This window comes from Leopardus geoffroyi, chromosome E2 (genome assembly GCF_018350155.1).
Source record: "Leopardus geoffroyi isolate Oge1 chromosome E2, O.geoffroyi_Oge1_pat1.0, whole genome shotgun sequence".
Taxonomy (NCBI): Eukaryota; Metazoa; Chordata; class Mammalia; order Carnivora; family Felidae; genus Leopardus; species Leopardus geoffroyi.
In genome coordinates this window covers 41,011,046-41,037,227 of record NC_059335.1, presented here as the reverse complement: position 1 = coordinate 41,037,227, position 26,182 = coordinate 41,011,046, and the positions used below count along the sequence as shown (strand labels likewise).

Here is a 26,182-nt window from a genome sequence, read left to right as displayed (position 1 = left end):
TGGAAACCTACCAAGCAATTCTTGACTTATTTTTAAAACCAGCTGATACTACCTATCATTAATGGGATGATCTAAAAACAAGTCCCCCAAAACAAACAACAACAAAACAAACCAAAAAAACAACAGTAAAAGAAACAAACACAACAGCTCTCATTTGATGCATTTTGAACAGAAACCAGAGGGCAAATTCCAACTAATATCAGATCACAAGTGTCCAGGCTCCACCCTTGGACTCGCCTCCAAAATGGAATTCATTGAAATGGGCAGAAAACATGAAAAGACACTTCTCTAAAGAAGACATCCAGATGGCCAACAAGCATGAAAAGATGCTCAACGTCGCTCCTCATCAGGGACATATAAATCAAAACCACACTCAGATATCACCTCACGCCAGTCAGAGTGGCTAAAAATGAACAAAACAGGAGACTATAGATGTTAGAGAGGATGTGGAGAAACGGGAACCCTTTTGCACTGTTGGTGGGAATGCAAACTGGTGCGGCCACTCTGGAAAACAGTGTGGAGGTTCCCCAAAAAATTAAAAATAGACCTACCCTATGACCCAGCAATAGCACTGCTAGGAATTTACCCAAGGAATACAGGAGTGCTGATACATAGGGGCACATGTACCCCAGTGTTTATAGCAGCACTTTCAACAATAGCCAAATTATGGAAAGAGCCTAAATCTCCATCAACTGATGAATGGATAAAGAAATTGTGGTTTATATATGCAATGGGATACTACATGGCAATGAGAAATAATGAAATATGGCCTTTTGTAGCAACGTGGATGGAACTGGAGAGTGTTATGCTAAGTGAAATAAATCATACAGAGGACAGATTCCATATGTTTTCACTCCTATGTGGATCCTGAGAAACTTAACAGAAGACCATGGGGGAGGGGAAGGAAAAAAAAATGGTTAGAGAGGCAGGGAGCCAAAACATAAGAGACTCCTAAAAACTGAGAACAAACTGAGGGTTTATGGGGTGTGGGTGGGTGATGGGTATTGAGGAGGGCACCTGTTGGGATGAGCACCGGGTGTTGTATGGAAACCAATTTGACAATAAATTTCATAAAAAAAAAATAAAATAAATAACATGAAATAACATACAAAATAAATAAGATGAAAAAAAATGGAATTCATTGAACTTTTTCTCATGGATGGAAAGATGCCCTCACCATCACAGATCCTGAACAACTTTGTGTACGTGTGTAATTAGGTTGGCATCGAGTTCACGGTCCCTTTATGCCCACGTGGGAAGGATGAGAAAACCCTGACAATAGTTAGAAGCTGAACAAGCGCGAAATCCAGCTATCTTCTCTCCTGGGTAATGTCAATCACGCGCGGAAGTGGCGCGGTGCGAGCACCCTGTTGCCGTCGCTGCGCCCCACCGTAGTGAGGGGACTTTCGGCGGAGGCCTAGGAAGTTTTAGGGCTTACAGCACCCGGGAGTGGCAGATGAAAAGACAGGACCAAAGGGGCTGAGAGGAAGCAAGAGTGTGGAGGGGCTCAGGTCAGGGCCCAGCCTGAGGAGGAGGCAGCAGAGGCAGGTACAGCGTGCGACTCACCCGCGCGCTGCGGAGAAGCGCTGAGCCTCGGTGGCCTCGCCAGTCGCTCGCACCTGGCGGGAGTGAGGCGGGGGTGGGCCGTATCCAGTGCCGGGAGAACTGTTGCCTCGCGGCCTTTGGGACGTGGGGGGTAGGGAGCGGAGAAGCGAAGGAACCCGGCAGCGCAAACCTAGCGCCCCCTCCCCCAGCCGAGGAACGGGCAGATTGAAGGCCACGGCCACACGGAGGGCCCGGGCCGCGCGCTGGGAGCCGAGGCGTGGGTGGGGGGGGATCCCGGAGGCCAAGACGTCGGCGGGCGCGCCAAGGGGGAGGGGCGGCGTGCCCGGAGAGCCCGCCCCGCCTGCCGCCCCCGCGCACGCTGCAGGGCGCCGCGCAAAATCGTGGAGCCTCGCGCGCTCGCCGCCCGTGAGCTGGGTCGAGGAGGGGACCGTGGGGGACCAGGAGCCTGAGGGCCGGTTCCTTCTGCTTTCGAGCACCGTTCGAGGCTTTCTCTTCCTTTACTCGCCCTCGTTTTCCGTTGACTCCTCGGTCCTTACCCATCTCTTCCGCGGGCCCATCACCGCTCCCCTTCTTGCCCATCCTAATCCCCGTCCCTCCTGGAGATTCTTTTCCCCCCGTTATCCCTTTGCTGCTTCGCCGTCTCTCTGCGTCTTCTTTTTCTGCCACTCCCCACCTTGGAAACTTGTTCCAGCCAGGGGTGTCCACCAGGTCACAGTTGTTTCCCTCGACCCCGGGGCCCTCGGAGTGTGGGGGTGCCAACCACGTTCGGGGTACCATGAGCGCCCCGCCCAGTCCCTGGCGTGATCCCTAGGCCCCGACCCTGGTTGCCTTTTCTTCCCGCGACTCCGCGACGGCAGGAAGCGGCTGGGGTCCCCCCCCCCAAGGAATAAAAGGGAGAACAGAGGGAGGGCCCGCGGGAGGACGCGGGCCCTGCACCTTAGGCCCTCTCCCGTGGAGCCGCACTCCCCGCAGAGCCTTCGTGGGTGTGCGGCGATGGGGCCTGAGGCAACAAGTGACGCTGACTGCCGGGGCCGTTGGTACCTGCCTGTGGCGTGGGCCCAGGCACCCTCTAGGGGGGCGGTGGCGGGCGCGAGGCCGACTCTAGCTCCGCGTTCCCCGCGCCCCCCTCTGCAAGCGAAGCGCGGCGGGGGCGGGGGTACTGGGAGAGAACCGAGAGACGTGGCTCTTCCCAAGTCCGAAGTCTCCCTCTCCAGGTTTCCCTACCCGCGCCCCAAGCAGAGTTTGAGGGATATGGGGGAGGCGCAGGGCAGAAGCCGCCGACGTGGAGCGATTTTAGGAGGGGGTGGTAGAGTGAGGAAAGACAATTCCCGATTGCCTCCCCCGCTTGGGCGATGCTTTCCTCCAACGCACCATCCAGGCCTCCCGGGCAAGGGCCCAGCCTGGCCAGCTGGAGCGGATTTGGGCGAAGGAGGAAAAGGGGGCTCCCAACCCCTCCCCGGCTTCCCTCCGCCGCCCTCCCTGATTGGCTGTGTGTCCCCGGAGCCCAACTTCAGTCGCTCCAGACTCTGTCTGAGCCCCAAGGGAGCCGGAGTGCAGCGACCCGGGGCGGCCACGAATCCAGGGGTCAGCATCTGTGGGGCCCCTGGGGGGAGGGGCGCGGACGGGGTCGGCCCCCGCAGCCTCCGCCAGGCCCAGCTTTCTGCGTCTCGCGGCCTCGGCTCCTCTCCGCCCCCCGCCCTTTCCTTCCCTCCCAGCAGCGGCCTCCCTCCTCCTCCGGCCCCCCCCCACCCCGCCCGCCACCTCCCCCCAGTTTCTCATTCCTGCCACTAGCGCGCTCGGCGGCTCATTCCGCGGCCGCCGCCAGCCGAGGGGAGCGTCGCGAGCAGATGCCGCGGGGGCCGCTCGCAGCCGCCGCCGACTTGTGAATGGGACCCGGACTGGGGCCGGGGTTGACACCGCTGCGCTCGCCTTGCGCCAGGGACCGACGGCCCCGAGCTCGCGCCCACCCTCCAGGGCCCCAGGTGAGACTCGCCGCCAGTCCCTTCCTCTCGCCTGGATGGGGCTTCTTGGAGTGGGGGAGCGGGAGGGGGGGGGGTCTCTGGATGAGCGTCTGGAGGTGTGCGGAAAGAGGTCTGACTCGGGAAGATTTCACTAATGCAACGCAGGAACGGGGGGAGGGCGGAGGTAAGAGAAGATTTGTTTAAAAATCAAAAAGGGAGAAGGGAACCAGCTGTGGGCGCGGGCGGCGCTGGGGGCAGAGGCGCCAGATGTGCGCTCCAACCTCTTTCCCCCGCTCCGGCCTCCTCTGGGGTCTTCGCCGAGGCCGCGGGAGAGGGGCTTTGCGCCGGGCTGGGGCAGACGCTGCAGAGCCGCGCTCCGGACGCGCCGCCTGCCCGCGGTCGGGTCTCTGGGGAAAGTCGCCCCCGGCGCGGTGCCGGCCCGCCCGCCCGCGCTGCACCTCTAGCCGAAAGCGGCGACGTGACCGCGCTCTGCAGGGTTCCTTTCCCTTCCTCCCTGTCCCCGCCGAGCGCTCCCGGGGCTAAGCCCTCCTTGCGCGACCGCCGGGGAAGCCCCGGACAACGGAAGGAACCGGGCTCGCGTCGGCGGTGGCCCCGCACTTTAATTGCCGGGCTCTGGGTCCGCTGACTGCGGCTGAGGGGCGGCCGATTGCGGTGCGCGCTCCAGCCCTCCAGCCCGAGTCTCTGCTCGCGAGCTCCGGGGGCCGCCCGTTAGCTCCCGCCAGCCCAAGGAGAGGTCGGCGAGCGCCTCAGACTCGGGCTCAGCTCTGCCCGCGGCTCGCGAAGCCTGCCAGGGTCAACGTTAACTTTGCGAACCAAGCCTTGCCCGAAGCCTGCGTCTCCTCCCCGAGCGCGCCAAGCCTCCCAAGCTCCCCGCACGCACGGCCCTCCTCCCTTAGCTTTGCCCCGGAACGCGAGCCGGCAGAATGGGAAGGGCGGTGAGGAGAGGACCCTCCTCCCCACCCCCACCTCAAGCCAGGCAGCGCTGTAAGGAGCGGCCGCCTCGCGCTGGGAAGAAAAGAGTCCCCGGAGAAAGTGGGGTCCGGGAGGCCCCCCGGTCGCGCTTCTTCATCCCTTTCTTGCCAAGGCCCCGCTTTTGCTGGGGCGGGAGGGTGTGGGGGGGGGGGAGGGGGTGCCCCACACGCCTCCCTCTCCAGGGCGAAAGGTTTTCTCGATGCTAGAAAAAGCCCTGTTGCTTTTGCTGATAATGCAGCAGGAATTTCACGGGCCATCGCACTGCTATTAAGAAATTGCATCTTTTAATTATTTAATAATAGCATCCCTGCATGACGACGGGTTGTCCCTAAGGGTTGGGGGTGGAGGGTTGTTCCTGAAACCCTGCTGTAGGGGCATATAGCTCTGCCTGAAGTCTTCCCTCTTGTTTCCCCCTAAAGAAATCTTGTTCTAGTGGTTCTGAAATCTTTCCTTGTTTTAATCTTCCGATCATTCCTATCAGGTTAATATGAGGCAGGGAGTAAGTTTTCGGTTTAATCACAGGGAGGACACGATAATTAATCTGGCAAGAGGATGGATCAATTTCTTTATCACTTGGGCTTGCAGCAGACATCGATGGTTTTGCGGGGTGTCTGGCTTTCCTGGGGATGGGGATGTAGAAGTGTTCTCAGGAGCGGGGATCAGCCAGCATCGCATCAGCACCTTTGCCAGGCTGGGCTCTGAGCGTTAGATCCAAATACCCCGGGAGAGGAGAAGAGAAGGGGCTGACCTTCATTTCATTAATCCTGGAATTATTTTTCCTGCATATGTGAGATGCAGACACCAGAACACAGAAGTAGTCCCTGCCCAACCCTAGCTGCAGGGAGCCTGGTCTTCTTCCAGCAGAACAAAGGAATAAAAGTTGCAAAACAAAGGGACAGAGTTGTGGCCAATACCAGAGGGACCCTGAAGCTCCTCGTCACTAAAGTTCCTTAATCCTGAGCTCTGATTCCAAGTTTTAGAGTTGGCCAGTGGGCCCTGGAATTTGAACCTCCTTGCAAAACTGAATTCCTGCCTAGTACAAAGAAATGTGAGTAGTTTCCAAGTGTAGACCAGGGAAGGGCATCTGAGAGGCCAGGAAACTTTGCTTGAGTGAGAATTATCTTTACATCTTCCTTTTGAAACATGGCAAATTAATGAATTAAAAATGTGTTGCAGCCAGGCTTTATTGTTAATAACAATTATTCCTATCGTTTTTGTCATTATTTCAGACTCTGCCTAAGCTGCCCATTTTGTTACATTGTTTGAAAAAAAGATATCAGCCCTCCTGTCCTCCCACCTCTGGGATGGGGGTGGGGAGAGAGAATGAAGAGGTCTGAGATAGGATCATCTGTTGAGGCAAAAACAAGTAGATTTACTCAAACTCGGCTTACTGCTTACTAGAAAAAATTGGCTTTTAAAACAGTTTTTTTTTTTTAACGTTTTATTTATTTTTGAGACAGGGAGAGACAGAGCATGAACAGGGGAGGGTCAGAGAGAGGGAGACACAGAATCTGAAACAGGCTCCAGGCTCTGAGCTGTCAGCACAGAGCCCGACGCGGGGCTCGAACTCACGGACCGTGAGATCATGACCTGAGCCGAAGTCGGCCGCTTAACCGACTGAGCCACCCAGCCGCCCCAAAATAGTTCTAATTGAAGCAGTGGACCATCCTGATAACACTTCGGAACTTCCATTATGTTCAGCATTCCTATCAGAACACCAGACAGTAAAACTACCAGAAACCTAAATTCTATTTTTCAATTAAGATGCAATCTTTTGTTAATTTGAGAATTAAAAAAAAAAAAAAAAAATCACGGCTCTCTCTCTCTCTTTTTTTTTTTTATGACCCAGGACTCTTTGCAGGGGTGGTGGTGAATGTGTGTGTTTGTTTGTTTATTTGTGAGAGGAGATGGGGGCAAGGTTGAAGAGCCATGCCATGATTTGGGGGAATACAGATCAATTTCATGCTCCTTTAATGCACTTGTCTTCATAATTCATGGTTTTTCTTCCACTTTGAATAGAATTACATGGCTGCCTTGTAAAGATTCTGGTTTGGGGACCCTCTTATGGGAAACGCCATGACTTTGACCTCAAAGCTTGATTTACAATGCCACAGCTACACTCCCATGAGCTCAATGTGTCTCGAAACCTCGCCTGTGAATGTCTGTGACTTACGAAGTTGACAGTTCACATAAACTTTGATCTGTGATATTCAGATCTATTTTCAGAACCATCTAAAGGAGATCTGCAGATTTGATTTTAGTTTTCCTTCATTTTCAATACATCTATGTAGGCAAATGTTCAAGAAGCATAACCATTTTGTTTATTTTCAATATTTTTTTTCACTTTGATTAGGCATACCTAATCTTTAATAATAAGACACTGGTCTATGGGGGTTGAAACTAGGTAGCAAACATTTTATATTACACTGTAAAGTTTGCAGAATGACTATGAATTCCTGAGTCTTTTTCCCAGAAAATCTGAACACCGTGTAAATTCATCAGCCTATGAATAGTGGTTGGGATTTTTTTCCCCCTTAGGAAATTGGTCATTGTTTCAGAAAAAGTTACCTAGTTCCTCAAGAGCCCACATTCTATATCTGCCAAGCATGTGAGTTCTCAACTTTTCTAATCCATTGTTATTGCCCCTAAAATACGTAAAGATCTTTGGTCTATATGGGCTAGGGGACAGACATCAACAGGTATGTTAAAAAAGAAAAAAAAAAAAAAGCTGGAGAAAGTTAGGCAAATTCTGGCACACCAGTAGTACTAAGAATCCATCAGGATTCCATCAGGATTACTGTGATAGTCATCCACAGCCTCTTCTATGGGCAGAAAGAACTAAAGAAAACACTCGAGGAGGATAATTAGACATCTCTCTGCTATAATTTTACCCTGACATTGAGAGCCTTGTGCATCTCTGGAAATGGGCTCCTTCGCGGAAGATTGCACTTCTGGCCACTAGAGGGCAATGGCGCCCTTCTCCAACTTTCTGCATGGGGCCCATCTGCTTTTGAGGGCACCATGAAAAGCGGTTTTGTTACCACCATCCCTGTCTGGCCCTCTCAGGAGAGACTGAATTCAATCTAGCAGTGGTTCAGGCTACCGCCTGAACAGTTTGTCAGGATTAACATCTTTCTAGTGGGTGGATCCTTTACCTTCAGCCTCTTCTTCCCATCTTGGAGTTTACTAGAAAGTTGGAAAAATCTTGTAACTTGAGATTATCTGAGCAGAAGGTGCTTGGGGGCTGGGGTGCCTGATACACAAGGTCAGCTCTCAGTAAGACAGTGATCTGGGAGGATTTTCTGGCTTTTTTTCCCCCTGCTAGAAAGCATCATTTGAGACTCCGAGGGGAAGCGAATGAATAAAGAAGAGAAATATTAGTGAGATTACTGTGGTATCATTGCCTATTCTTTCAAGAGGTTTTTAAAACATCTGCAAGACATTTCTAATTTGCAAAAACGAATAGCAGTATGATCTTTGGTAAACACTTTGGGGCATGGAGTTTTAATGTAACTGTAAATGTTTTACTGTTACCTTTAAACCATTCTTGATATTGCTGTAAAAAAACCTAAATTTAGCAGAGAGTAAAATTTAATTCAAGATTGGTCCTTGACTTTTTTTTCCTCCTCAGTGATATGGAAATTACTGCTTATGATTAAATTGCATATTTTAGGTTGCCCAAATTTATATTTGTTACTGTTTGATAGCGTCATTATGAAAGTTCAGAAGAATAATGTAAAAAAGATACTAACACTATATTATAATTAAGAGGAAAGCTCTAATAAAAAAATAAGTACTGTCCTAAGTGGATTCTTAATTTTATTTTTTTAACTGAATACAATTGCCTCCCTGGTGAGTCAGCAGTGCAGTTCTGTGTATCTCCGAGTGTGTTGGAATGTGCAGGCAGTTGATGAAGAAGGAATCAATGCAAATGGATTATGGGAAGGAGTATTAAGTAACTCAGTGGAAAGTAAGACAAAGTGTTTTGTAAACCAATGCTCACTCACCACCGGACAGCTTATTTAACCCGAAAAAAAGAAAGTACTTTTAAATTGTAAGTGCTTGTGAATAATGCATGTTTGTTAGAACTGGAGGCAAAATTTCATTGTTATTTGGTTTAATTAGTCATCAGACTGTTGCAGGGTACCAGGATTCTTATTGAGATGAATCATTGTTCTCATAATCTGTCCGGTTAAAGTTTCTGCTCCGGCACAGAATCTCGTACACCAGGATATTAAGTGAGATAGAAGGATGAAAGAGAAGAGAGGAAAGGAGCAAAAGGAAGAGGAAAAAAAAAAAAAAAAAAAAAAAAAAAGCATGAGAGAGATGAATGGTGCTGTTTCTCCTGACGGGCCAAGTACTGGTGACACCCGTCCACCCCAACCCCCTGCCTTTGTCTCTCTCTACTCCTTTAACCCATGTGAGGTGCTGAATCCGGAAAGCTGGCCTAAACAGCTTTACAGGCCATAGTAAACAGTGGCTAGGTTCTTATTCTATTGCTTTCTGGCCCTGAGAACAATCCTCAAAGGATATTGTGAATTCTTCTCAAATTTTTTGGGTTGTTGCAGGTGAAGAAAACCCTACATTCACTTCCTCCGTGAATTCTTTTCTTTGCCAGAAATCCACATGATGTGGTCCTCTGTACTCGCATGATTTCACAATTAAGAATTTGTAGAAATTTCTGGAAGAAAATGGCTCTGGACACGGTGTCTTCCACATTCTGAAGATTACCTAACATAGCATCCAGAGTGTGGAGGCTCCTCCTTGTGTTAGTTTAAGATGCGCAGAGATCTCTTTCAGCCATCATTAAGCTCTGTCCGTGAGGGCAAACAGTGAGAATTTCGAGTAGCATCCACACCACCAGTGGCGTTTATTCTCAGTAAGAACCAGCATGGAAGAAGGCAGGCTTAGGCCTATCAGATATGTACTGTGCGGCCGCCCCCTCCATGGATCTCCGGAAAGTGCTACCCATGATCACATCCTCAAGGCTCAGACTACTTCCGTCATCCCCGAGGCTTAGACCGCCTATTGGGTCAGCAGGGGATTAGGGTGAGGAGGGTGGTGCCACGTATAAGTGCAGAGTAAGATCCTTGTCTTTGTTTGACATTTTGATATTTTTGCACATCATGGACTTTTCCCGTTCAGTATGATTTTTCAAATATTGCATTACAATAGTATCCGTGTCAATTACTGCATTTTTTGGCAAGCCCTTATATTTCGTGCCCAAGGACCATGCCTCCCCTGACTCACCCTAGTTCCAGCCCTGCCCAGCACTTTGATTCTTTGCACCTGCACCTCCAGTGCTCCCAGGGTATGTGACTAAGAATAAGCAACAGAACTTCTAAGACACAGATGCCTCCTCTGTAACAACAGAAATCATAATAATACTCATGTCCTAGCATTGTTGTAATGATAAAATGAAAACTGAGTGCAGTGTCTGATTCATGATAAGCCCACACTAAACGCTCAGCCCTTTCTGTCCTTTCAGACCTGGGATTGAGTTTTATAGACTAATGGTGGAGGTAGCAATTCTTCCTTATAATTATTAGGCCAAAATCCTGCACTGAACATTTGCTTTAGATTGAGGCCTCTCCCAATTAGGGATGAATTGTTTATTAGTGCCTGCCTTTTTTTGAATTATTTCATAAGTTTAAGTGATCCATCCCTCTTCCATTTAAAATATTCAAGAAGCAGTTGAGATTTTAGAGATAATTATGGCTTCTGAAAAGTGCCTGCCTCCTTCCTACCTTTGCATTTTCTCTCTGTTCATTTTTACATATGGGTTGCTGTGGTAAGTTGCCCCGAAGTAATATCTTACTGGGAAAGTTTGCTAAGCATGCGATGTGGAGATATTCATCACAAGGTTTGCTTTCATTTAAAAGGGGCTCATTACTATTCCAGACTAGCTTAAATGATAATTAGCCCCTTGATAAATCATCTCCATTTCAAGCATATTCCTGTTTGTTTTTCAGGTAAATGTAGTTTGGGATTTTAAGGGGGTGGAGCAGTGACCATTTTAACTCATGAAGACACTGCACTGAAGAAGCTCTCGCCCTGCCTGTGGTCCTCTTTGGGTCCAGGCAGAAGCACAGTGATTTGGTACAGCATTGAAAATAACAGGAGCCCTCCCCCCACCAGCCATTAATGGTTTTCCGACTGTTTTCCGGCTCCGTGGCACAGTCGGGCTGGGCTTTCCAAGGCTCCTGACGCTTCCAGGTTGTCCTGCTCTGTCCCATCTGTAGCCTTCTTGTGTCGTGTGTTTCTACCCCAGGCCTGAAGTCTCTCCTGAGTATTTCCTGAAAGGAAATACCTCCCCGTGTTTGCCTGGAAAAGGGAAGGAGGAAGAGCCAACTGTTTCATACCCTACCGTGTGCCAGGTGCCGTGCCTCATTTATTCTACGTCCTCATCCTGTGGAGCATCTCCACTGTGCAAAGGGGGAAACTGACTCGCAGGAGGACTCTGGACCCTTGTCTAAGCTCCTGTGGCTGGAGGAAGGAAAGCTGCGTTTCCCAGTCTGTCCTGAATCCACATGCCCAGAGGTTTTCTACTATACGTGATGCATGTTGCAAGCTGGGGCCTCCCTGGCTTTCTAGAGAAGAGCAGCTGGGCCGAGAGCTGAGCTGACTGCTCAGACCTGTGCCCCTACAAGACCCCAAACCTTCTTCATTAAAAGAAACTTCTGAGATTTTCTGGTATAACTATCCTCCCAGCATGTTTTCTGTTTCACTGTTAATCCTGTATCTTCATACATGTCCTGATGACAGCCTGCTAACTACCTCTCAGGGAACCCATCACACTAGCTGTGATCCATTAAATCTGTTCATTAAAATCCCGCATCAGAAGAGGACTGAAAATACACCTCTTTTGTAACTTTATCCCAGTAGTTAGTTAGTCTTTGCCTCTGCTCCCCGTCACTTTTTCCTCTTCCTTACAGCCCTGCAAATATTTGAAAATCAGTATCAGATAATAGTTAAAATCCAGCATTTATGGAGGCTTTAGCTAGTTTCAGTCACTGGGCGAAGAACATTGTATATGAGACTTATCCACAGTGACTTTTTGAACAGGTAAGATTATTGCTAACATCGTACAGAAAAAAGAAACAAACAAAAAAGACATTCCTGGTGTTCCACAACCAGTAATTGAAAAACACAGGCATCCCACGCCAAACTTATGCACTATCAGGAGGGTCCACCCTTCCGTGCTTCAGCTAATCTGATGAGATAGTTTCCAGACTCCTCTCCATTATGTCATTGTTCCCTTTCACATGTGGCACCTTCTCTCAGATTCTACATTGTACAGTCTAACTGCTATGTAGCAATAGGGCCTAGTACTTCCTGAGTGAGGAGTGGACATTCCACTTCACCAAGTAGGAATCTGATGTGTGAAGTCATCAACAGAATTGTCAACCTTCAGTTAGAGATGAGGGTCCAGGGACCCAGGGAGGAAGCATGACTTGCCTAAGATCACATGGTCATTTAGGGCAGGTGAAGCAAGAATTTGGCAATCTTGGCTCTTAACTCAGTCTCTTACCGCTATCTACAAACGAGTTTGTTTGTTTGTTTTTTAGAGTAGATATATTGGTGGTCTGATTTTTATTTAAACATATCATTAGCTCCATTATCTATCTAGATATCTATCTATCTGTCTACACACACAAAGATACAACCTGTTATGTCATTAGGTAATTAAGTTGTGGTACATAAGTATGGGCCTTTCCATGAATCTTTATTTAGAAGTCATGGTCAGCCAATCCAATGTCTTATGGTAATATTTTGCAAACTGTACTATCTGACCTTGGCCTTCAGGTCTTTCCCACTTTATAGTCATTATCATTAATATCTTTATTCCATGTTTTCATAGTTAACAAAGTAGAGTGGCATCTCACCTTGCCACCCCTTGTAAGCATTCACAGGACTCACTGGCAGGGTTCAGTTTGACATCAAGTTCAAACCCATCTGTTTGTCACCTACTTTAATGAAAGGCTCTGGGCTGGGCACACAGAAATAGTCAATCATAAGGCCTTCCTTAAAAAAGCAGCAATCTCAGTGGTGCAGAACATACTATGTCTGTCTATAAAAACTCAAGATCACGAACAGTAAGTGTTGCAAAGGAAGAATAAACAAATGTGGGCACAGGACGGGCAAGTCACAACCAGTGTAGTAATCCAGGATGGTCCGGGGAAGGAAAGCAGTTGTGGCTACCATGTCCTGATGATGGCTGTTGTATCATTAGTGATACGGAATACATTACCCCCGGTGCAAACCATAGAGGCATTGAGAACTTTCGTTATTAGAAATCCTTCCTTCGATGGAGCCAAAGTGTCTCCCCAGAGGTTATATTCTTTAATACAAGCTGTTGATGCCATGCAGAATGGATGTACTTCTTTTTCCACATTCCAGTTACTCAGTATTTATTGTTTTCCAGGAAGCCTTCTCCCCAGCTTTAACATCTCCGGAGTGAACACCTCATTCATTTTTTGCTCCAGCCCTCCTCGGAGGACTGAAGACAAAAATCTAGACGGCTAAACTCTGGACTATCCACTCCTTTCCACACACTTCTTTTATTGCAGCCCGAGGCTACATTACATTAGCTTTTATTGCCAGTCACATCACCCAGAGGACTTATGCTCCACAGTTTATTTGTTTATTTGTTTTTCCTTACGTGCTGCTGTTAAGTCACATTTCCCCACCTGTCCCTGTGCACGAAAGACATGACAGGCACCTTCAGTTGTTAGCACAGGCTCTGGAATCAGGCTGTCTGACTGCAACTCAATTTACCATTTCTCAGTTTACCCATCCATGTGCTGTGTTAGTAATATCTCCCTTACAGGGTGGCTCTGATATTAAACAATATTAATATATAAATACGCTTAAAACAGTGTACAGAATGGGGTAGCTGTTACTATTATCTTGGTTATATTTCATATTGTTAGGTTCAGTCCATGGATCCAGTCTCCCAAAACGTGTTTAAGTTTAAATCTTTAGTCTGTTATCCAGAACATCTGTCATCCTTCATAGCTTCATGCTATGAGTTGGCTTTACTCTGTCACCAAGCTTTCTTGGTAAAAACAAAAAACAAAAAACAAACCAAACCAAAGTAAACAAAACAATAACAGCAATAAAAATACCCAGAATAGGAGCAGGGGAAGAATCTTATTAAACAAGACAGTTCCTTTTCAGAGGTTCTTCAGCCTGGAATACAATATTCTACATGTTAGTCATTCCTTGTAGCACACATTTGTCATCTTGTTTGCTTGTTTGTTTGTTTGTTTGGCTGCAAAGTATTGGAACCCCCGTCCTGTGTTTGGAGAATAGCTCACAAGAAGATTCTCTATAGAAAGAACACTACTTGTACTCCAGAGGCCTGAAGGGCCAAAGAGTTGCTTCCTTAGCCCTCTTGGAAGCTAGAACACAGACTCAGCTCCAACCTCCCAGTGTGTTTTAAATTTAGATTCAGTAGCTTACATACATGCAGACACACACACACGCACACACACACACACACGTAAGACCACTGGCCATGAAGAACTCACTCTGGCTTTTGTGGCAGTGGTTGTACCATTATCTGATGTCTGGGGCCACTGGAATGGTAGAGTAAACTGTAACTACCCATGTCCAGCAAGGATAGCTGTGGTGCCCACACCCACCTGATCCATGACCGTGTCTGGTCTGCGGATCTGACTGCCCCAGGTCCCTGACAGCATGACCTCTGTGTTAGCCCAAGGATAGGATGATTAGATGATGTTGTGCCTGCTTACAGCTGGGTGAGATGGGGCAGCAAAGACACACAGGTAACTGCTGCCTCTGAAGCTGGCCTCATACCATCCCAGGACAACTTTCCTGACCCACCTTTGAAAGAAATCATCATCGCCCTTCCAGAGAGTGAAGCCTTCAGGGCAAGCTCAGAATTTCTGAGCTTCTAACATTCTGTAGCGTGTCTAATGGACCAGGTAGTTGAACATAGAATGGCTTTGATTTCATGGCTGGTGAAGCTCCTTGCCCACACCCGACTGAGTTATCACCAAGCTGCTCAAGACTCCTGGAGCCATGCATGCCAATTTCTATGTAATACTCCCTGACTGCTCACCATGCACACAAATCCAGACCACAAACCACAGATGACTAACCAACCAGGTGAAGCTGGGTGGGCAGCTATGTCAGTAGGTACCAACATCATATTATCTGTTTATTAAAACATGTATATTTAAAGGTTTTGTCTACTTAACAATATATTTAAAATCCAAACCCAAGCTGAAAAACCAGGTTGTTGATGCAAACAGTTCCAATTCATAACACTTTGCCCTAAAATATCCCAAGAGTTGTGAGGAGGTTGCTCTTGAACTGCCTTGCTCCACTATCTGCTTCATGTATAGACACAGCTGTGGTAGAAGATACCGTTTTCATTTTTATATTATTCTTGAGAACCTAAGAAGCACTATATAAATGAAGTGTCACTATTAGTATTATTATCTTAGAGTAGAAATTGCAATGTAGCAGAGCTGGGCACGCTTGCCTTCGGAATAATGCCTTGGTGATTCTTGTGTTTTATTCATCACCGCTCCTACTGCAAACATCACAAAGAATCTTCAACTTCAGCAAATCTCGGCAGTGCATTTGGGAGCATTAGTCAGGAGACTAATGCAGCCTGAGAGGATGTGTCTTTGAAGTAAGGGATGGGTCCTAGGGAATTATTTCAGCGGCCCTCTCCCCATCAACCCCATTGCCATCGTGCCCTGCATTACAGCCAGAGAGGCACCCGGTTTGCGCTTAGAGAGGCGTGCCTGTGTTCCTTTCTTATTGGCTGCTTAATATCCCATTTCTCTGAAGTGGAGAAAGATCACCTGTCAGCAAGTTTGCTGCCAATTGCTTACAATTTTTCCCTAATAGGCTGCCTGGTGATTCCCTCCCTGTAGGCAGACCAGCCTAGTGCCACCCTGACATTGCTGATAAATAGCTGTGTGGCTTTGGGCAAGCCAATTAACCTCAGTTTACTCATCTGTAAAGTGGCCTTTTGGGTCCTTTCCAGCTCTAAAATGATATGGCCCTCAAATCTCCCACAAATCCTTTGGCTCGGTGCTATCCAGCTGTCACATCTCAGCATTCTAGAGAAAGCCATGCAAACAGAAACACCAGGATGCGTAGCACAGGCTGGATTTGCCCAGACAGAGTAGCCAGCAGGTGATAGTGGACAGAGTATGCCTGCAGGGTAAGAAGTTTGGGACTCTGTGGAGTACATTGAATGCCAGATTCAGAGCTTTGGACTTCATTCCCTAGGCCCTAGGGAGCCTTTGAAGGGTTGGGAATAAGGGAGTGATGCGTTCAATGCTTTATTAAATGATTTCTGGAACAGCATTGAGAATTACTACTAGAAAGAACAGAAACTCTAAACAGGGAAGCCAGCAGGTAGGGGATTACAGCAGAGATGATGAAGCAGGGCCTAGGGTGGCAGCATTATCACAATAGCTGATGTGTACTGAGCATTTACTATATGCACACACTGTGCTCAGCACTTCCCATAAATTATCTCCACCCATCCTCACTACAACCTCAGTGACGCAGAAGCTATAATGATCCCCATTTATAAAACACAGAAACTAAGACTCAGAGTAGTCAAACAACTTTCCCCAGGTTTCAACAGTTAATAAGTGGACAAACAGGGATTTGAACACGGATCCCATGTTCTCCGCTGCTCTGTTGTAGGGACACAGAGGTAAGAGGCTTCCAGGGGTAGATTCATGAGACTTGCTGCTGACCATCGATGAGAAATTGGGATGGATATTTGGCGAAGTGCATCTTGAGTGCCTTGGACTTGGCCTTCCAAGGATTATGTCACTGCATCTTTCCAACCTCATAAACAGGAGCCACAAGATCACACAGATTGTGGCAAAGGATTTGAACTCAGAACCTGAAAGATCCAGAAAGCTTTTCCTAGGACACTTCTAATGCTTCTAAGATTGATGGGTTCTTGGCTTTCTCCCAACCCAGGATGCTTTGAAGATGACACAGAATATTATGCTTTCTGTAATGTGCTCATATGACTTAAATACTTAAAAAGATGTGTTACAGAGAAAAGAAATTGTGTTTCCAAGTTCCATGGTTTTTTTGTTTTGTTTTGTTTTGTTTTGTTTTTTTGAAATTTTGGCTCCTTTCCAGCCCTGGCATAGATGAAGATGCCCCAATAGTGTCACTTTGGATCGATTATTTTGCAGCCAGAGTTTACAGTGGTGTTTATAGAGGGTGTTGAGAGAAAGCATATAAGCCTAGTCATTATCCATCAGTGGACACTCTCCACTTTCTGCTGTGTGGTGCCATGACCTGGTACAATGTATACAAAAGCTGAGAGAAGAGAGTCACATTGTGTCTTCACTGAGGCATATTAATAAGGACCCAGATTTCTGAGAGTTGAAAGAATCATCTATACTGGATTTTAAGAGACATCAAATTTATCACTCTAAACCAGGACTTAAGAACAAATGAAATTGCAAACACCAACATGACTAAGTCTTGCCCAGAGAGTCAAAGGCCACATGGTCTCTGTGCTTGGTATTTCTATGTCTGCTCTAATATTCTTGAAACATTTTCATTTCTATACCTCTTTGATTCATCTTTACCCATTCCTTCTTTGTTAACCAACTCACTGTGAGACAAGAGATGGGAACTTGCTTCCCTTGTCTAGACTCAAGTTCTCTCTTTTGTAGAAGAGGGTTAGAATGGAAAATTGCTGGGGTGCCTGGGTGGCTCAGTGAGTTAAGCGTCCGACTTGGGTTCAGGTCATGATCTCGTGGTTCGTGGGTTCAAGCCCTGCCGGGCTCTGTGCTGACAGCTCGAAGCCTGGAGCTTGCTTCGGATTCTGTGTCTCCCTCTCTCTCTGCCCCTCACCTGATCTCTCTCTCAAAAGTAAATAAACATTTAAAAATTTTTAATAATAAAAAAAAAAAAGAACGGAAAATTGCCTCCCCACAGGAGGGATCTGGAAGAACAGCTGAGCTCTGCTTTAAAAGTCCGAAAACTGAACAAAACAAAACAAAAACAAAAACAAAAAAGAACATCTCTGGCTACCCTGCTTGACCCAGAGAATACATGTATTATTATTCTCTTCTTAATCCAGCTCCTGGGGTTCAGATATTTATTTGGACAATGAAAACCAAATTGATGATAGGCCCTTGGGAACTCAGGACTTAGTTCTCAGGTTCTGGCAAAGAACCTACAAATCCTATCTCCGGACTCATTTAAATTAATGGTTGTAAAAACAAAAGCAAGTAAGAAAAGCTTTGTGGCTAAGAATGTGAATTGATTAAATTCATGGAAATAGCATCGCTCTTCAAGGATTGCCTGTCTTCGCTTAATGTTGAAAATATTGATATTATCTCTAGTATTGTTCCCCCTATTTTTACATTTGCATGGGAAACGATTTGATTAACATTTTCTCTGAAGATGGTTTCCTTCGGAGAAAGTTACATTGATCGTATCAGCTCGGCCACAGGCCACCAAGCGTGCCTTCCCAGCCAAGACTGATTTGGATGCAAAACAGCTATTTTGGAAACAGTAACTTTACCTGTATTGTTGAACCTCTTTTCAAGGCTCCGTTGGGTTTGCTATAGTAGAGCATTGAGGTTGCCACTCACATGACATACATTGTGCTAATGCAACTTTAATTTTCATACCAAATTGGACAAGAAATGAGTTTGTCAGAAATAATCAAGTCTATTGCAGAAGAGCCAGGGTGGGTAGTTACTGAGATGTGACCGTTACTATGTGAGGTGACCTTGTGTCGTGAGGATGTGTAGATAAAGGTCGTCGGGCATGCTGGACCCAGGGACACCCCTTAGGAAACTCCTAGGGACCGTTGCCAGCTAGGAATATCCCCCAGTCATTAAGTATAACTTGGCTCTGGCTCTGCCTCTGCCTCATTCCCACTGACCTGCTGGGATCCTTACAAAAACGAAACCAAACAAACACACAAAACCAAAAATGCTTTATATAAATAGTTCAATATCTATGAAATTTATGCTTTACCTTAAATAAAAGATATAGTGACTGGATGCTAAGTCCACCTAGGTAGATCTGGAAATCCAACATAGTGTGAGGAAGAACTGGGAAAATATGTGTAAGCGATTCCTTATACTGAGCATGTAGGAACTGATTTTAAGCCTATTGGTTATCTCTGAGGTCAAAATCCCTTTGGCTTCATATTTCGTACGTGAATTTTAGAATATATTTCATCAGAACATTCAACAATTCTTACAGCCTCCAGGACACTAATATATCAGAGTTTCCAAAGTTCATTTAGGTTGCTGGTCATCTGTTCAGGGGTTTCTTTTGAGCTGATGGGACATAGAATGACTTGCATACTATATCCTATCAATGTTCTCTTGCGGATTTAAACAGCAAGAAACATGGATGCTTCCTTGATGGCTTTGGCATGTGCTTTAAATTCACTGTCTCACTCAGGTCTCATGACAGCGTTGAAACCTGATCTGAGTGATTAAAAGCTCAAGTGCTGAAGGGGTTCAGACTTCACTGCCTTCAGATTCTGCTGCCACCAGTTTTTAGTGGTGTGGCCAGGAATACACAAGTTATTCTTTTTTTTTTTTTTTTCTTCAGTTTCCTCATCTATACTTTTGGCATGACAAGAACATATACAGAGCCAAGTGAACACTTCATAAATGTCAGCGACAACCCTGTGGTGAGATGTGTATTGTTATTTCTGCTCTGCGGAGAGGAAGTGGGTGCTGTGAACTTGCTCACCTTACTCTGGTTATATAGCAGCTAGTAGTGACAACGTGGATTCTGTGTCCAAGTTCAGTGGCTCCAAACCCATTTGTTCCTTTCTGTTCCTTCTACTCAAGTTTACTAAGCTATCATTTCTCTCTTCCACACCAAACCTTCTCTTGGATTTGATGCGGACTAGTTTACCATTGCTTATGAAGGGTTCATGCTTTCCTTTTAAAGAAATTGACATAAATAGTGGTCTCTTTCCCTGGATGGATATTTGCAAAACTGTGAAGTATGTTAAGAACTCAATTTTCTCCACCAAATCCTTTGTTTTTGAGCTTTTCTATGTTTATAATTGAAATTCTAGGAGCATAGCTCTCCAAGCCAGTGTTGTCCTTGAGATATGTAACACAAGCCACAAAGGTGAGCCAAATAATGCAATTTTAAATTTTCTAGTAGTCCAATTTTTAAAAAGGTAAAAAAGTGACAATTTTGTTTTTATTTTTTTAAGGTTTATTTATTTTTGAGAGACATGGAGAGTGAGAACGAGCAGGGGAGGGACAGAGAGAGAGGGAGACACAGAATCTGAAGCAGGCTCCAGGCTCTAAACTGTCAGCACAGAGCCTGACACGGGGCTCAAACCCATGCACCATGAGATCATGACCTGAGCTGAAGTCACTTAACTAATTGAGCCACCGAGGCGCCACAAAAAGTGACAATTTTAATGATGCAGCTAATATATCCAACATATTATGACGTGAAATCAATATAAAATTATTAATGTGCTATTTCTCCTTCTTTTTTTCATACTAAGTCTTGGAAATCTGGTGTGTATTATACACGTGTAACACATCTCAGTGGGGACTAGGCGCGTGTCTAGTGCTCAGAAGCTGCATACACGTAGTAGATACTGTGTAGATGGCGGAAGCTTTAGTATTTCAAAGGACAATTGATGCAACAAATAATTTTTAAACAACTGTTGGCGAAGGAAGTACTCTTAGGCACGTTGTTGTGTTACCTAATTTCAGCCTCAAGATAACCCCGTACTTTCACACCTATTTTTCAGACAAGGTAACTTACAGCTCAGATTATATACATGCTTATTATTACACAGCTAGTAAGATGCAGAATTTGAATTTAGATTTCCCATCTTTTGTCTCCCTTTCCAGGGCTCTTTCTACAATACTGTAAGCACCCAATAGTGATGATGATGATGATGATGATGATGATGACAACCATGTTGAAATAATAACATTATTAACATAGTAATTCTGTTAATACCTGGCAAAGGCGAATTTAGAACACTTTCTCCTAAATTGTGTCATTTATGGTTGTGTGTATAAACATTTGATACACAATCATTTAAAATATATATTTACATCCTAAATGAGTCTCTAGCAGGTTGCAGAAGGCAAGGTCCAAAGCTAACCAAGAAGATGTAATGATTCAATGAACCAAGCTGCTTCCAATGCCAAATTTATCCAGGAAATCAGATTCACGTGAAGGTTAGAGAGTTTCATCGGGATGCATGAAATATGACCACTAGGGAGATGGGGTGTGGCGCTCGGGCCATGTGGGTACATACTTGTGTGACTGTGCATGTGAAAATCCTGGGCGGGCAGAAACTAGGGCAGGTGCATACAGGTGGGCTCATGGCTGCACCTTTTAAAGCCTCACCACCTTTTAAATCACAGCTGCAAGAGCCACCTTCTTTCACTTTTAGCTTTATTGCAGGTTTGCTGAATCTTCAACCCAAAGCTGGGTCTCGTAACAGAGGAATCCATAGAAAGAGATGATCAAGATAGGGTCATTCTTACTTAGAACCAGGGATAATAATGGCTTTCAAAGATATGATGAGCTAACATTGACACAAGCTTCAGACCTTGCAACCTGACCTTAAGATGTGGGACACCTGTGAGTACAGGTGTCCCTGAGGCAAAATAGATGACAATAAATCTGCTATCCATCCATCCATTTAGCAAATATTCATGAGACACCAATAAATTAATTAGGCTAGAGATAGAAAGGTGGACACAATTAGACAGTTTCTACTCTTATGGGGTCAGACAGTAAAATTTAAGCAAATGAACAACATATTTTTCAGTAGTGATAAGTGTAATTAGCAAAACATGGCAATGTGATGTGTTAGGAGGTGAATGATAGTTGCTGTGTTGCCCGTCCCTGGTGAGTGCTACTGGGTATGAATGAGGAGGATGATTATGAGGATATTTACCATTATTGGCGGCCTACTAAGTGATGACCACGAAGGGAATAAGGAAGGAAGAATGAAAAAATTTTAAAAAAAAGGAATACAAATGACAAGGAAGGAAGGAAGCGAGAGATGGAGGAGGGGAGAAAAGGAGGCCAAGGTATTAGCATCATGGCTGACACCTCTCAGAGTGATGACAGGAAATCCCAACAATGGTCCAAGAACTGCATCCCCTAAAATTGAAGGGGAGTCCCACACAGGAAAAGAAACCTGACCAGCAGCACAGGTGAGTTCAGGGATCTGCCAAGAGCAGGATCTGGGCCTCTTTTTCATGGCCTCTGCTTGTTCATGCCCATGTCTCCTCATGGGCATTCATTGCCTTTATTCCAGAGAAGGTCATTTAAGCAAGGATATATGAGGAGGGTAGTATGCATCTCTTGGGGTTCTGAGAAGTCAGTGAATGTGTAGAACAAGTTTGTATAAGTAGATGACTGGAAGAGATACCATTATTAGAACATAATTCCTTTCGTTAATGGATAGAAGTTTTGAGATGATGCCTGGAAGAATATTCCCACACCTATCTGAGGGATTGCTTGGAGGGACAAAGTGATGGGATTTTCACCTGTGACAAGAAAAAAAAAAAGTGGCTAAACATCTGTCTCAGGAAGAGATACTTAAGTTAAATCCCTTGATAAGATGTGCTAGCTATAAGTGGAAGGAGGTGGAAATGTTCTCTTAGGGGGCATTAAACATAGCAATTTGTCTACCCATCTTGGGCAGTCCAATAAATACCATTCTGGTGGGAGATACTTGGTTGCCTTCTCACATTAACTTCCCTCAGTTCAATCTCTTAATTTTTCTTTAAGGTACTTGTCTGTCTCAGACATGTCTCTCCTGACATTTACGATTCATCCTTCTTCTCTTTTGTCCTTGCTTCCTTCCTTTGATCAGAGCCCCCTGACCTTCTTCAGCTCTGACACTTATGGCTCCTTCAATTTTGGGCATCTAGCAGGTTGTAGTGGCTATAGGTTACAAAAATCTGCAAAGTATAGTTGAAGAGAAAAGGAGAAGTTTGGGACTGTATCATTGGAACGTCCATGGAAGCTCTAGCTTCTGGCTGGACTGGATCCAGAGTTTAACAATGTTGGGAAATGTGTTCTTCTCTGTCTCCATCACGTGGTGGCCTCTTCATCTGCTTGTCTCTGCTTTTCTTTGAGTGTTAGTCTCAGACCCTCTTGCCCTGGGAGGGTTTCCTATGTAACACAAACAATGACACAGTGACCACTAGAAGTCTCAAAACATATATTTATACTTTAAGTGTGCACAAGCAGGAAATTCCAAAGAACTGAGAATGCCCATTTCTGAGGCTATTTTTCAGGTCCGATGAATACTCTTAAGGACCCCGCTTGGGCCATGTGTTCATCTTTGTGGTTGACGGTGGGGTTGGGATAGAAAACAAAACCTCTTGAACACGTAGATACTCAGAACTGTTATTGGATGGATGGTTTGATGAATGGATAGCTGAAATGGTATTTGGCTTCCCTAGACCTTTAGCGTGTTATCCGCAGTTAATGTCTGCATTTGTGCTGTTTATGCTTTGGTAGAAGGGATTCATGTCACCTTCCAGTATAGAAGTTATAAAGGTACAGCTGTCTATGTGCTGTTTCTCAGTGGCTGTGGATTTCATGCAGCCCAGACCAGCATATCATCTCACAATTCATGGTGCCCATGGATGGATGAATGAAAGAGTAAGTTATTTAAAGTATAAATGAATTAATGAGAAAACAGACGGTTATCAACCATTTCTGTAAGGTCAGGTTCTCTGCTCAATATATCCTTTAGAATCAAAGTTCTGAAAGTGACCTTCAAGGCCATTTTGTTCACTTACATTTTAGATTATATTTTATATTTTTAAACAGATTTAGGTGCTGATATTTAGAGAAATTTACTGATTATCCCTGAAGTCTCATGCCATAATGATAGTACAGTCAAGAATAGGGCATCAGCACTTTTAACTCCCAGTGAAATGCACTTTCTAGTACATAATTTATTTTCTCAGCTAATATACATTAGCTAAGCATCTACCATATTCCTGGCCCGATAGGAGATGCTATTGGGGATATGAAAATGAAAAGACCGAGCTCCAATTGTCCAGCAGCTCACAGATGAATGAGGACAATTTGGTAAATGCCCAATAGCACGACTATTATATATCCAGAGAAGCAGTGCCATTCTGGCCTGCTGGCTTGATATTTTCTTACTATCTGAGTAGAACTTGAGTATCTCATGTAACTGGTCTGCCAAGGTTGTTTTACAGAAGCATCTGAAGACATGTCAACTTTAATGTGTTGGCCTGCCATTCCCTACGGCCCAGGGAACTTAGGCATAACAGGGAAAAGGATGTCCTAAAACCTGGGGACACATCCCATTTCTCAGATTCTCTGAGGACACCACATTGGCCAGGTTGGGTCTTCCAGCTGTTGTTCTGCTCAGTCGCATGGCCCTTCCTTCTACAATTGATCTCTTTTGATAATTTCTTTTCTCCATTGAGTCAGACAAGCTGAATTTTCAGGTCGGAAGGAAAAAACTGTAAGACTTGCCATTCTTATATAAATCCCCATTTTCCAGACAATCCACCTCTGGGTTTGGGTGGCTCACCTGCTACCTTGAGATGATTTCTGGGTAGATCATCATTCCAGCGGAGCTTTGTTACCTTGGCAAATCTCATAGAAAACCAGTTTACAGACTCCTATTCTGAATCACCTCTCATGATTTAAAATCTATGCCTCAGGGGCACCTGGGTGGCTCAGTTGGTTGAGTGTCCGACTCTTGATTTCCACTCAGGTCATGATCTCAGGGTTTATGGGATGAAGCCCTGCATGGAGATCCATGCTGAGCACAGAGCTTGCTTGAGATTCTATCTCTCTCCCTCCCCTGCTTGCACTCACTCTCTCTCTCTCTCTTTCTCAAAGTAAATAAATGAACATAAAAAAAGAAAAAAAATAAAGTTTATGCCTCAATTTCTCTGACTGAAAGTCCTTGGTAGTTATAAAAGAAGAGAATGTCAGGGGCTTCCTATGGAGGGAACAGGAGTTCGCAGTATTCTGTTCTTTGTTATAAGGCTGATAACATGGGAATGTTCCCTTAGTAAAAATTCATCGAGCTATGCTCTTCCATATGAATGTTATACTTTTTTTTTTTTTTGGAAAAAATATAAAAGCCAAAGCAAAAAATAATAGTAATAACTGCATCCCTAAAGCAGTGGTTATGAACCTGGGATGATTTTTCCACCAGGGGACATTTGGCAAGATCTGAGACATCTTTGGTTGTCACCACTGGGTAGGGGTATGCCACTGGTATCTAGTGGGTAGAGGCCAGGGATGATGCTAAATGTTCTACATTGCACGGAACAGCACCCTCTGCCCCCAACAAATACTTATCTGGCCCAGTAATGCTGCTGTTCAGAAGCCCTAGGCTGAAGAACAAAGATCAATCTGAAAGATTCATTTCTGAAGGGCCATAGCAGGCACTGTTCATAGAAACGTGTGTGACAGATTATATCTTTATTTCACAGTTGGGGAAACTGAGGCTCATAGAAGCTAATCCATCTAGAGTCATCCGTTTAGGAACTTGGGTCCCCGTGGAGTCCAAACCCTTACCGTTTACACCAATTAATTATTTTGCCTATTATCACTTCTCTAGCACAAAAATCATAATTTGAAAACTTACACGTATTTTCCTCCACAAGTGAAACACTTATTTTGTGTAAAGCAATCAGATAAAGGCATTAACAGCAACAACAAAAAAAGGCTTTACAGAGATATCATCCTTATGATCTTCTGCAACAATGGCCTCATAATAAACTCCTGTGAATTACTTTTTCCAAGAACTTGTAAAAAATGTGCAAACTGGAAAGCCAAGCATTCTTGTTATTGAACCAGTTGAAATCTGACCTTTGTACATAAGTAAGAAGACTGTCATTCAGGGGAGATAGAAAGCCTTCCTGGCTGCTATCAGGAGATTGTAGGTCCTCTTTCGTTCCCTTGAGTATGAAGTTGCCTGAAGTTTCCCATCTGTAAATACTGATGTATACATAGTGTATCAGTCAGGGTACACTGAGGGTAATGGAGTCAGTCGGGTACACCCATATTAGGAAATTTATTGAAAGGGATTGGCTCAAGCGACTGCAAGGGTTGTCAAAGTCAAGTCTGAAATCCACAGGTCAGGTGAGCAGCAAGGCCAGACTGGAGCCCAAGGATGTGAGCCGAAGCCGCAGTCCACAGGTAGACTTCTCTCTTCATCATCGGAGTAGCTTCAGCTCTGCTCTGAAGGGCTTTCAACTGATCGAGCCAGGCCCACCCAGATTATCGAGAATAATATTTACCAAAAGTAAACTGGTTAGAGAGCTTAATGACAAAATACAAAACACCTTCACAGTAATACCTCCATAAGTGTTGGTGTAACTAGAGACTATTGCCTAGCCCACTTTACACATAAGGCCAGCCATCACACACAGTGAGCACAGTTTTTTCTCAGCCAGACATTATTTTAGATGGTGTAGTAGGGTTATCAGAAAATGTAATGAGTGTGAATACTATAAACTACACTATTTCTCTTAACAGCATCAGGGTGTGGTTGGCCCTACTGAACTGCCTATACTTCCTCCGGTCTCCATGTTTGGAGGTATCTTTGTATGCAACCAATTACTCGTGGTTCTGTCTTGAGACTCAGTATGATG

At 45.3% G+C, this 26,182-nt stretch overlaps 1 protein-coding gene and 1 long non-coding RNA gene across 5 annotated transcripts in view; one reads left to right on the top strand and one right to left on the bottom strand.

Annotated features, from left to right (window-relative positions):
- The window catches only part of LOC123579256, a 158,534-nt gene extending 156,683 nt beyond the window's left edge, over window positions 1-1,851 (bottom strand). The window contains exon 1 of the long non-coding RNA XR_006702701.1: window positions 1,567-1,851. This is a non-coding gene — a long non-coding RNA (uncharacterized LOC123579256). The remainder of the gene's footprint in view (window positions 1-1,566) is intronic.
- A 1,199-nt stretch (window positions 1,852-3,050) lies between these two features.
- LOC123579255 (cadherin-11) overlaps window positions 3,051-26,182 on the top strand; it is a 152,423-nt gene continuing 129,291 nt past the window's right edge. The window contains exons 1-2 of one of the 4 annotated variants that reach the window (XM_045442971.1): window positions 3,071-3,548; window positions 19,125-19,206. The gene's annotated coding sequence lies outside the window, so the exon portion shown is untranslated. Of the gene's footprint in view, window positions 3,549-19,124; window positions 19,207-26,182 lie in introns of all 4 variants that reach the window. The other 3 variants (XM_045442973.1, XM_045442970.1, XM_045442974.1) reach the window with 3 other exon arrangements.